This window comes from Nelumbo nucifera, chromosome 1 (assembly GCF_055504915.1).
Source record: "Nelumbo nucifera cultivar China Antique chromosome 1, China Antique-T2T, whole genome shotgun sequence".
Lineage (NCBI taxonomy): Eukaryota > Viridiplantae > Streptophyta > Magnoliopsida > Proteales > Nelumbonaceae > Nelumbo > Nelumbo nucifera.
The window spans coordinates 17,426,936-17,440,174 of record NC_142649.1 but is presented as its reverse complement, the minus strand read 5'-3'; the positions used below and the strand labels follow the sequence as shown (position 1 = coordinate 17,440,174).

General features: G+C 39.6%; 2 pseudogenes; both read left to right on the top strand.

Annotated features, from left to right (window-relative positions):
• The first annotated feature begins 4,704 nt into the window (after positions 1-4,704).
• Positions 4,705-5,957, top strand: LOC148802965 (senescence-specific cysteine protease SAG12-like; annotated as a pseudogene).
• A 43-nt stretch (positions 5,958-6,000) lies between these two features.
• LOC148802964 (zingipain-2-like) lies at positions 6,001-12,207 on the top strand (annotated as a pseudogene).
• The last annotated feature ends 1,032 nt before the right edge of the window (positions 12,208-13,239 follow it).

The window sequence follows — 13,239 nt, the reverse complement described above, 5'->3', positions numbered from 1 at the left end:
CGGTCACAGACCTGGTTGGGAATCTGATTGGGAACCCAAGCAGATGTTGTGGGAATCTGACTAGAAACCCAATCAGATGTCAGGAACTCGGTTAGAGACTTTGTTGGGAATCTATCTGGGAACCCAACCGATTAGACACCTGGTTCTCGCTGGTTCTAATGTTGTTGTTGTTGAATCTGTGGTTGTTGTGTCTATTGTTGCCCCCTATTAGGGTGGCAAACTTGTCCTCACAGGCTCTCATTTGATTGCTCATTCCGCAGATACATTACACCAGGTCATAGAACTAGCGCGTGTCAGCTCCAGTGGGAGCCACGGAGGGCTTATCCGCAGGAGGAGGCGCATTCACATGAGATGGTGTCATGGTTGGGTCTAGAGTGGGTGGGACGCCTGGTGGGGTTAAAGGCACATTTTCGGTAGTCACTGAAGATACTTATGGTATCATTCTGAGCTGCTCGTGTCCCTTAATGATTTGATTATTGTTGTTGTTGGAGGACTGGTTGCTTGATGAAGACATGGATATTAGTGTAAGATGCTTAAAAATGAGAACTTAGCTTTCTTCCATGTACTCTCACAGATGGCGCCAATTGATGGTATGTGATCAGGCGGCTCTCACGTGGCAGATGACTTGGATGCCGAATCGGATGCTCACATTCAGTGGCCAAGCTGTATCATTCTGCAAAAGGCGAGAGTTAGAGTGCTCAGGTTGTTTTCACCCGGGGTGGGCACTCCGATGCTTAAGTCAACAAAGAGTTCTTAGAAGGTCTTAAGAGATTAGAGAGTGCGAGAGCTTATAATCATGCATACCTCTTCTGTAGAAATGAGACCTTTATATAGGCGTAAGTGCTCAGAGACCTTCTAGTAATGGGTCTCAGGTTCTCGCAGAGCTGTTTCCGTTAAGTCGGGAGAGTAATTATGTCGATTATGTAATCTGTGCAGAGGGCTTAGGTCCATCCAATTGGCTCTGATGCGTGTAATGTAAGTAATCCGGCCCAATGGTCGATTCATTAATATCTGGAGAACTCGGTCTAGCAACGGATTTGTGTGACAAGTCAGTGAGCACGCTCTGTAGGTCGCCAGCAGTACCTTTCTTTGCTCGATCGATCTACGAAGTAAGTAGCCCCTTGTTCGGAGGTCCTTCAAATCGGCCAAGATGAGGTATTTTTGGTCGGCCCCGCTAGGTGCTACCAGCCAACCTGCCGAGGTGATCTGCTTACTTAGCACTGAGATATCACTTGAAAGCCACGTATCATAATATCATTTGGTGGACCAAATTACCCCTCATCACCTCCCAATTTCCTACTCACTTTTCCTACTCTTAGTCTTCTCTTGAGATAGACGCCAGCCTTTAGCTCATGGACATAATTCTTTTCTAAAAGCCTACCATTGACTTACGTTGTTTAATCATGTCTTATGTTTTTCTAAGATGTCCACAACCACAAGGTACTTGGAGACACCTCCCATCTCTTATCAACTTAATTAATTCCATCCCATACAATCGAGAGTTGAGACACGGCCAACCTGTTTCAGCCCAGATTTCCTACTCACTTTTCCTATCCACTCTCTACCCGCCGTGAATTACATCCAAACATCTCTTAATTCAAAATAAAGAAATTAGGGGTGACAATGTTGACCTTGACCCTTTTGACCCACCCAACCCACCCGCTTCAAAACCCACCCATTTCAATAGTGGGTTATATGGGTCAAGTGATCCATTAGGGTCAAGGAAAAAGAGGGTCAGAGTGGGTTGGGTCGAGGGTACCCATTGGGTCAAAAGGGGTTAGGGTCACTTGGGTCGAGGGTACCCATTGGGTCGAGGGTACCCATTGGGTCTAAGTAGCTATGAAAAGTCCCTAGTTGTCACCAATGACCCTTAATCACAATTCACAATGTGTCTAATCTTCCAAGCTCACTCTTTTGATTAAAATAACATTAGCATTATACACCAGAAATGCCACACTTCAACAACTTCAGCTTTTTAACTTCTCTGATACTTATGGTTTATAACTTTAACCCAACACAGACATGATAAGACTTGATCATGCCCAATCTAGCTTCTAAAATCAACATTCCAAATATTTCCTCAAAATCTCTATGTTCTTTTTAATTAAATAAGGTCTATTACTTTCCTTCTTTTTTTTCTTCTGTTACAAATAGCAAGGCATGAGTTTCTGCTAGTATATTGTCACTAATTCAGAAAGTATTATTTAACGAAATGAACATTTTCACCGATCTACTAGACCAATCCATAGTTTCCTGATTCAGCTTCCTGCTTGTGTGGTACATGTTGGCCTTGATTCATAATGAAGGAAAATTACAAATTGGGGTAAACCATGCACAAGCCATAATAATTTATTTATTTTGTTTATAATTAAGGAACAAGTTAATTACTTGCTTTTGTAAAATAGAAAAATAAGTAAGTTGGTTGAAAAATTTCGTGATATATTTAAATTTTTAGAACATAATTTCGTGATATATTTTGTAAAAATATAAAGTTATTTTTTGTGTTTTTAGTAAATATTTTAAAGTTATTATTTAATTTTGTTAGAATATTTAAATAATTATTAAATTTTTTAATCCAAACTTTCTTTAGAGAGATATAGATAAAAAGTAGGGGAGAGGATAAATAGGAATTAGAGATAATTTAGGAGAGAAACTCTCTACTAAATTAGAGATAATTTTGGGGATAAATTGGAATTAGAGATAATTTAGAAGATAAATAGGAATTATAGATAAGTTTGGAGAAAGCGGGGGATAGTGGGGGATATAGTCATGGAGAAATTTTAGAAGCACCCCCTCTCTCAGCTGGAATTCTCACCAGCTTTCCAAAATCTGTAAAAAACTCTATAAATTTCCCAGTTTTTACAGGATTTGCACAGGGACCCTCAAAGGTCACAATATTGAATTTAACTGGGAAAATGACACATTTTGACTATTCTAAGGCCCAAGTAACCCTAAAATGATGCTCGTTAAGGCATCAAAATATAGAGTTATCAGGAACCAACGAGGGCTCGACTACCTACGTTTGCCCCCCAATGGAGGTTCCTTTGTTTTGGTTGTTTTTTGGGGATGACATGCTGAGTTTATGACTAATGTGGTGAGAGGTTGAACTGGATTTTTTGTTTAGGTTCCCACAAATGGTGTCAATTAATGGTGATCTTATCACCTAACTGCCCTACTGGAGGACAACTCAAACGAGTGGTGTTGAGGTTGACAAACCGGTATGCAGGAAGAAAGATATCAGAGTACCTGGGGGTTTCGACTTCAGCTAGTCACTCCGATGCTTATGTTAGCCGAGTTTAGTGAGCAAGAAAGCGAAGGGAGATTCTGAGAGCTAGAGAGATAAAATGCAATGAATGACGAGTACCTTGAGAAGGCATGGACGACATGCCGCCATTTGTTTCGGAACCGATAGGCATACTAATCGCATAAGGATAATGTGTCATGTTTATCGGTAACCCAGAGGTCGGCCGGCTACTCAAGTCTTTGTCTACCCAGGTCAGGGAGGTCAAGTTGTCATCCAAAGTCACCAACTCATTCTCCCGAGGTGATGTGCTCCACTCTGCTGTGGAGTGACTTGCTGGTCTTCCATCAGTCGAGACGTAGGTCGAGCTGGTCGGCTTGGGCAGACTTGGTGGGTGCGACCTGCCTCCATATGGCGCTGACATGTCATTAAATGGTTTGGGCTAGCCACATGGCTCTTCGTGACCGAACGGTTAGATCACCCCTCATCGATCACTTATCAATTACATGTATACGAGTGTTTATATACGTGTAAATGGACACTTGCGAGAGAGTGAATGGAAGTACAAGACTAGGAAAAAATAGTTTCGAACTCATTAAACATTGAATAGTTTGTGGTCCAGGAAAGAGTAACATTGATCATGATTGCGTCCCCTGAGTGCTAGAAAATATGTTCCCCAATTTGCGCATGTAATTGATGCCACTCTCTCATATGACATGAGGAAAGTTCTTACTGAATGTTACGGTTCAAGTTGGATTCTCCAATTAATTGGGTGCAAAAGCCAAGGAACCTCTTCGGCATTTGTCTCAATGTGTAGTTTTCTTAACTTATATTTGTGACGATATCACGGGTGGGTTATCAACCTGTTCAACTCGGATTGTTGAACCATTGACCTACAACCTGGAGGAACAAATGGGTCAACAAGTTCTATTTTTAAATTGGTCAATTATAAATAGCATCAAATATGCCAATTTGTATTGATCAACCGAAAATGATTGAAGAAGAAAGTGGAAACATTAAACACAACCTTAATCTCCAACTCTAGACCATCTCAATCATCATATAACTTTATGAAGTCTGAATACTTACTTTTATTCTAATAGTTTTTCAGTCACATCTGTTTTATATGATGTATAAAGGACACTTGTGACAGACCGAATGCAAGTATAAGAGTAAGTAAATTAAGTTGCTTTTTGTCACGGTTCCGTTTCCAAAGTGCAAGAAAATATGATTCCCCAATTTGCGCAAGTAATTCTTGCCACACCCCCTGCACGGAAAGGAAATTAACATAGTTTGTATTGTTCTACTTGGGGGGAAGTGCATGCAAATGCAGCTCGATCGATCTATATAAATGAAAACCACAAAAGGAATTGGACATCGATCCTCAATTGCTTAGCCTTTAATTTGTTCTCCTCTTATTCATCATCATATAACTAGTTAATTATCAGTTGTTTCAGACGACAATGGCCAGCTGTCAACTCATCACCTGTGCCATGGCCTCGCTATTGATCATCATTTTAGGAGCTTCTACTTCTCAAGCCAATGCCCGCACTCTCCAGCAAGCATCTATGTTGGAGAGGTTTGAGCAAGGGATGGCTCGCCATGGAGTTGTATACCAAGACAATGTAGAGAAGGAGAAACGCTTCAACATATTCAAGAACAATGCCGAGCGCATAGATTCGTTCAACTTGGCTGGTGATAGACCATACAAGCAAAGCATAAATGTATTTGCTGACCGGACCGATGAAGAGTTAAAGCATTACCGTAATGGCTACATAAATTTTGCACAACAAAGGCCATCATCAAAATTTCCCCATGGCCGCAGTTTCAGTTACGAAAATTTGACTGATGTTCCGCCAAGTCTAGACTGGAGAGAAAAAGGAGCTGTTACCCCCATCAAAGACCAAGGCCGTTGTGGTAAGTGGCAATATATATATTTTTTTTTCTTTTCTACCAAGTATATATATAATTTGGGGTGCAAGTGCAACTAGGGTTCAAAGCATTACAATACGTACAATTCACTAACAAAGCAATCAATTCAATATATATAGGATGTTGTTGGGCATTCTCGGCAGTGGCAGCATTAGAAGGAATTATCCAAATCAAGAAAGGCCAACGAATTTCCCTTTCTGAGCAATAGCTGGTTGACTGCAACACTGAAAATAATGGCTGTAATGGTGGTTGGATGGATACTGCATTCCAGTATATCCAACAAACTGGGGGAATTAACAGCGAAGAAAACTACCCTTACAGAGGAGTGCAGGGAATGTGCGACACAGAGAAATCAGCATCCCATGCAGCAAGTATCAGTGGATATGTGGACGTCCCATCAAATGATGAGAATGCGTTATTGAAGGCAGTAGCAATGCAACCAGTTTCTTTCGCAATAGACGCTAGTTCCAACGACTTCCTCTTCTACTCAACTGGTGTTTTTACAGGGGAATGTGGAACTGATTTAAACCATGCTGTTACAGTGGTTGGTTATGGTACAAGTGAAGAGGGCATGAAGTACTGGCTACTCAAGAATTCGTGGGGCACTCAGTGGGGAGATAAGGGATATATGCGAATCCAACGAGATGTTGCTGCCTCAAATGGTGGCCTTTGTGGCATTGCCATGAAAGCCTCTTATCCTACCGCCTAATTAAACATCTATCAGCTATACTAGCTAATAAATACATGCATGCATGGTGATAATTGATATCGCTCGGAGTTTATATATATAAATTACAAAGAAGTTGCTCTAGGAATATGTTATAACGATGTCATTGAGTGGGTTTGTTGTATTGAATGTTCCGTATTACTCAAGTATTAAGTGTTAACTATTTGTCATTGATCGTGTAACTTAAATTATATATACTACTACTGAATGTTTACCTATATAAGGTGTACGTATTTGATATATATATGATTGTTGTTATCACTCTCGACCATTTGTGTGTGGAGTCTTCATCATCTACTAGTTTGTAGATGATGTTACCGGGAATTAAGTATTAATTTACCCTAAATCCCACCTCTCTGTTAAAAGGAGATTAATGCGAAAATTAATTAACAAGAATGAAAAAGTACCCATGTTGGTTAAGAAATTTATGTAATTGATGTAGAGTTGACTAAACTTTATAGCAGCAATCGATCCCAGAGCTTAGGATTGGTGTCTCTTGAGATTTATGGACGAGCAAAGGTCTTGTAACTGCTCCTTGATGCGAAAGGATGGATATCTGAGAAGGGCTCTGTTTTTCTTGAAGGCTAGGATGAAAACACTGAGAGAAATTTCGGCATTTTCAATTGGTTCTAATCTGAGATTGAAACTCTTTCGCAAGTTCCCTTCTTTTTTTCTTTTTTTTTTTTTTTTAGTTTTTTACGTGCAATGGTGTTATTTTCAAATTTATTCATATCAGATTCTAGTCTGACATCTCAGTAGAAAAAATGTAATTTTAAAGTTGCAATAATGGCCTTTACGTCAATTTCTAGGGTCAAGAGGGTTACATTGGGATTTTTTGGTTTACTTAGTTTGTCTTTAATATTGGGCCAAGGGGGATTAGGTTAAGGGCTGACGTCAGCCCTCACTCTTTTGAGTTCTTAGATTGGGATACATACAAGTGTGATTTAAGGGGGATTATATCTGTCTGTGCGCTAGCTTACACAGGACTTTGAAGACAAGTTAGAAATCAAAATTATATATGCAGCAGTAGGCCGTAATTGTGTGCAGAAGATAAGAAAACACAACATTAATTTACCACTTGAGTAATGGGGCTTCTGTTTCAGATCATCCATCATCAAATGAGCCATCTCCGCAGTCCGCTCCTTATCAACTTAATTATACTCCATAATCGAGACACGACCAACTGAGACAAAGTGATCATAATTTGTGGCGTTTTGTCATGGTTGTGTCCTTTGTCAGAGAATTCATCTGAGTGGGTGATCATAATGCCAGGATCAGCTTCTTTGTAAGATAAAGTAAATGATAGGTTTACATTCTCTCTAATGGAAACCTAAACTACCGCCAATGTACCTCACAGGAGGTTTTAATTCTCGGAATTATATTAATGTTTTATGAAAAACGTTTGCAAAATATTTTAATTCTCCGAATCCATCCAAACAGAGAGTGTGACATTGTACCTTACATCCAAGGGAGAGGTCATTTCTTGTCGAGTACTGTTGTGACCATTATGGTCTGAGAGGTTAAGTGTAAGAGACCATTATAGTGTTGATTTTCTGAGTGTTTTTATCTTACATAAGTTCATTATCCTTGGATATTCATAAGATGGTTGAATTCAATGATCATTTAAGTGTAAATGTTGGGCCCATATTGAACCCAAAGTGATGTGGTCATGGGTTTACTACGTTTAACAATAAATTCGGTCAAGCCTTTTCATAAAGGCTGGGCTGAACCCATGTGGACTTATGTGAGATCATTGTGGGGTCGTACGCCATACAAATTAGGCCTAAGTTGTCCATGCAACATCTTGGGTCGTGATCCTTTAAAGGAAATGGGCCTAAGGCCTATAATTAATAAAATTAAGTAAACTGTCACATAACAAATTAAGTTGTCTTGTGCTCTAGGTCGAATCTGGGTTAAGAAATGGGTATAGAGCACCCACCCTCTTAAGAGGATAAGGCTTATCTCTTAATAGATTCCAGATCCAAATTAGATTTGGATAATCTCCTAATTTGATTAGGAAAAGTGCCCCATAAAGAGATAAAAGAAGAAGACGGTGAACTAGAGTAGAACACCACTCTTTCTTGTTCTCTCTTCTATTCTTTTGTCTTTCAAGAAACCCTATCACGACTTAGGCTTTCAAGGATCAGATGAACTTTAGGCTCACCTTCCCCACTTCGATTTAAGTAGTTGGGTTGCAGTTTTGCTGAAAATTATGCTGTTGAATCAGTTTCACCTACACACTGCGCCATCTTCAGTGGAGAATGGCTTTGGGACTGATTTGGGCGTGAAGTTCCACCATGGGATCTGCATTTGTGGTATCCGTATCAAATATAGATTTCCCTCATTGATTGGATTCAAATCTGGTCCTGTTCAGTGCAAGACCAATCATGAAAAATACAGTTTTTCAAAACATAGGGAATTCAACTCCCAAAAGGATTAATAAATTTTTGAAATTTTGCCCAGCCATCAAGCATGGTTTGGCCATCCATATGATGGATCCTAACCCTCCAACAAAGATATCAAAGTCAGGTTCAGTCCTTGGACTAAACCAAACTAGATTTGAACCAAAACTCAAATCAGCAAGAACTAGTGTAGCCAATTTGAGCAGTTAGCAGAAATCTCTAAGAATTTGGTTCTCAAAGTGGGCCAATGATCTAAAATTCTTATAGATATATTCTGATATATTATAGAATTGTTTTATTATGGATTCTTGAAAGTGTGTTGGAGATCGAACTCTTGATGGTGGCAAGATCGGTGCACACCAAATTTATTAATTTGATTATTTGGTCTGTAATTAATTATTTTTTTCTAGAAAGAATGTATTAAGTTTTTCTTATGTAAGCAATAGAAATTAAGGTTTTTCTATTTTTTTACATCAGAGAAATCATTGGAGCTTACAGAGAAGATAGAGATTTGATATGGAGATCGATCTGCAGATTGTAGTTTCGTAGGGATGTAGCATTTGTCCTGATTGGATTGGACTATCACACTATCAACCCTAGCTATTTTTTTTTATTATTTTCTATTTATTTTCTTCGTGTACTCTTTCTCCGACCGACCTGGCTCAGATCTGAGAAGTGTACTGCATTCCTAAAGAGAACAAACTGAGGTGTCCTAGGGTCAGGGAGAGGGCCACTTCGGCCCATCCCGGGGAGATTTGTGTGTGCATCCATAGTTTGATTTTCAGCCTTAGGTTCCCTTTAGATCTAGGGGTAGTGGTCGTCTTGAGGTGGCATCGAGTCCTACCTATTCAGTTGATGCCGAACTCATTTTTGTACCTGGTCGGGTTGCTCTGCAAATGCACTCTCAAGGATATTGAGATTACCCTACCGATGTTTAGATACTCTCCACTTGAAGAAGCACAAGTAGGGGTATTACTACCTATCAGCCAGGTCGAACACCAAGGTGCTCGTTAGGGCTCCTTCTTCCATGGAGCTTCATCGCCATTCGATAGAATGCACCCCTCAATAGGGGAAGAGGCCAAGGTACATAGAGGAAGTTGTGGTAGTTGACTCCGAGGAGGCCACGACTCAACTCGAGTGGTCCTAATTGCAGAGGGGGGACACTCCAGAACATCCTTCGACTAAGGGCTCAGCTAGTGTTTACGTGCCACAATGGTTGATTCGGCCAAAAGGCACCCTTGAGACAGAGGGGTTGGCCGAGCAGCTTGCCCAGGGTGTGAGTCTCCCCAGTATTAGGAAGGAAGCCAGTAGCCACACCAGCAGCTCCTGGAGAGCACAACTCTTCATCAAATCATGGTGGTAAGTTCAGCTTTACTTGTTCTTCCTTATTTCTCTTCTTTTGTACTAACCATTCAGAGCCCTGTAAAATACGCCCCTAAGGCTATAAAAAGGGGGGCGGACTAGCAAGGAGGCATCATCAAATCTTGGAAACAAGAATTCAGCAAGAAGGGAGAAAGGAAGCAGAATATGCCTGCCCCCCCTCATCTGGAAGCTACGATTTCTACATGAAGTGTGTGTAAGCTTTTGATTTCTAGTTAAAAGGTTAGGGAAGCTTTGATTCTTAAACATTGTGAGATCTAATTAATTTTTATTTTAGTTCATTGTTTTTGGGTTTCATATGTTTTCTGCGATTTCCTGTGAGGATTATTTTTATTGATTAAGCAAGAAGGATCCCTTGCTCATTCAATGAGAATAATCTATGGCCGATTGAACTTCTAATTCCGTATAAGATTGGTAGGTTTAATCATGGTGGAAACTAACATAAATTGATAATGGACAAGTTTTCGATTTATGTTAGGAGGATATATGATCTGGTTTAAACGGTCCGAGCTTGTGAGATCGCTGACAAGAATTGGGTGTCTCCCCTCTTAATGCTATTAATAGATTAAATCCTAAGAGCTTGTTTAGGACTTTCTATTAATAAGAGAAGCAATCAAAGATCTTGTTTTGGTTGCTGAGAAATATGAGTAGAAGCTGGCTGTTAGAGCTTGTTAATGGCTATAACCAATTTATTCATAAGCATATGAATTTATCCTTGCATCGATGATCAATGAAAAAAATCAAGGCTGAACTTCTCCCTTCAACGAGAAGCTATCTCCCATTGATTTAATCATTGCTTTATTTTATTTCATTTTATTTTCCTTATCTTTACAACAACCCCCTATTTCATTTTCTTGGAAATAAATCCACCAAATCCCTGTGGAGACGACCTTGCTCATCACTATATACAAAAATATTTAATTAGAGCAGGACTTTTATTTTTTGTTGGATTCGACACCCACCATGTAGATACACGAAAACTGAATCCATCTTGCTCAGTTCTATGACTTTCACACTATCGCCCTCTCTATGTTGGGGCGCAACAAGTCTTCTACGTATGTTGTCCTCTTGGTGTTGTCAGTAGAGCCGACAGCTATGAAAGCGCGTCATCCTGTGCCTTCTTGGATCTCGGTATTTGGTGGATGGATAAAGTATCAAACTGTCTAATTAGCTCACACACCTTCACCAAGTACTTAAACATTGAAGGATCCTGAGCTTCATAATGTTCGTTCAATTAGTTCACCACGAGCTAGGAGTCAGTACATGCCTCTACATTCCTCACACCGACCTCCTTCCTGAGGGATAAACTATGTAGAATTGCCTTTACATTCACTTGGTTACATATCTAAAATTTCTTTAATTTTCTCAGGGTTGGCTTCAATGCCACGTCGAGTGACTATGTAATTGTGGAACTTGCCTGGTGTGACCCCAAAGACACACTTGTTTGGATTGAGCTTCAGGTTATATTTTCTTAGAGTAGCAAACATTCTTTAGAACAACAAACATCATCTAAATAAACTTTTACTTTATTTCCAATTAAATTTGGAAAAGAAATTGTTTACAAGACGCAAGTAGGCCGCCCTGACATTCTTTAGGCCAAAAGGCATGACCTTGTAACAATACAACCCAATTTCAGTTACAAAACTTGTTTTCTCTTGGTCCGCTGGATCCATCTAGATCTATTTGAAACCGGAATAGACACCCATTAATCTCAGCAGCTCAAACCCCGAGGTGGCATCTACCAATCTGTCCATCCTTAAGAGTAGGAACATATACTTTGGGCAAGTTTGTTTCAGGTCTGTATAGTCGAGGCACCTTTGCCAGTTCTCATTTTCCTTTTTCACAATCACCATATTCGTTATCCATCTCGGGTACTCTACTTCTCTAATAAAGTCGGCATTGAGGAGCTTCCCAACCACCTCGTACAATTCACTAACAAAGCAATCAATTCAATATATATAGGATGTTGTTGGGCATTCTCGGCATTGGCAACAATAGAAGGGATTATCCAAATCATGAAAGGCCAACAAATTTCTCTATTTGAGCAATAGCTGGTAGACTGCAACCCTGAAAATAATGGCTGTGACGGTGGTTTTATGGATACTGCATTCCAATATATCCAACAAACTGGAGGCATTAACAGCGAAGAAAACTACCCTTACAGAGGAGTGCAGGGAATGTGCGACACAGAGAAATCAGCATCCCTTGCAGCAAGTATCAGTGGATATGTGGACGTCCCATCAAATGATGAGAATGAGTTATTGAAGGCAGTAGCAATGCAACCAGTTTCTGTCGCCATAGACGCTAGTTCCAACGACTTCTTCTTCTACTCAAATGGTGTTTTTATAGGGGAATGTGGAACTGATTTAAACCATGCTGTTACAGTGGTTGGTTATGGTACAAGTGAAGAGGGCATGAAGTACTGGCTACTCAAGAATTTGTGGGGCACTCAGTGGGGAGATAAGGGATATATGCGAATCGACCATTTGTGTGTGATAGTGAAGTTATCGGGAATTTGGTATTAATTACCCTAAATCCCAATATCATCAATCAATTGGAAATCAAACTAAATCATTAAATTTAGAAGGAGAGTAATGCGAAAATTAACTAACAAGCTAAGAATGAAAATCTACCAAAGCTAGTTAAGAAATTTATGTATTTGATGTAGGCTTGACTAAACTTTATAGCAACAATCCTAGATCTTAGGAATGGTGTCTCTTGAGATTTATGGATGAACAAAGGTCTTGTAACTGCTCCTTAATTGATACGCAAGGGTGGATATCTGAGACAATTCAATCTACCTAATTAACATGCTTTTTCAAAAAATTTTCAGGGGTTTAATTTGTCAATCTGAGGTTCCCATGATTTCCTTTGTTTTTTTTTGTTTTACGTGCAACGGTGTTATTTTCAAATTTGTTCACATCAGATTCCAATCTTACATGCACTGCATGTGCTTAATTACTAGTATATATATGAATGGCAACAGGGTGGGGTAGGGATGGGGAGCCTCTCCCCATCCCCTTCCTCATGAAAATTCCCATCCCCGTCCCAATGGGGAACCCCATCCCCATGGAGATACCCATTCCCGGTGACTTTTTAAAATGTTAACCATTTTGTTTTTGTTTTTAGTTTTATTTAAAAAAATAAAATTTACAATCTTCTTAGAAATGATTCAACCATATTTTTAAAAATATTAATATATAGATGTATGTGTACAAATATACATATACAACGTATGCATACATATATACATATATATTAGTGTGGATCCTCGTCCCCACTAATGGGGATGAAAATTCCCCATCCCCATCCCCATAGGGGAAAATCATCCCCATCCCCGCCCCATTTGAGGTGGATCACCACGGGGATTGGGCAAATGGGGAAAATTGGCAATCCTATATATATATCTTTTGAGACTGATATGCTTCCAAAGAAATTGGGGCAACTTGTCTTGATTGCTAGGGTTAGACCCATAGCACATGTAGTGTGTGTTTAGATGAAACATTGAACCAGGACCATTTTCTAGTTATTCCCTAGACCTTGGAGATTGATTGGCA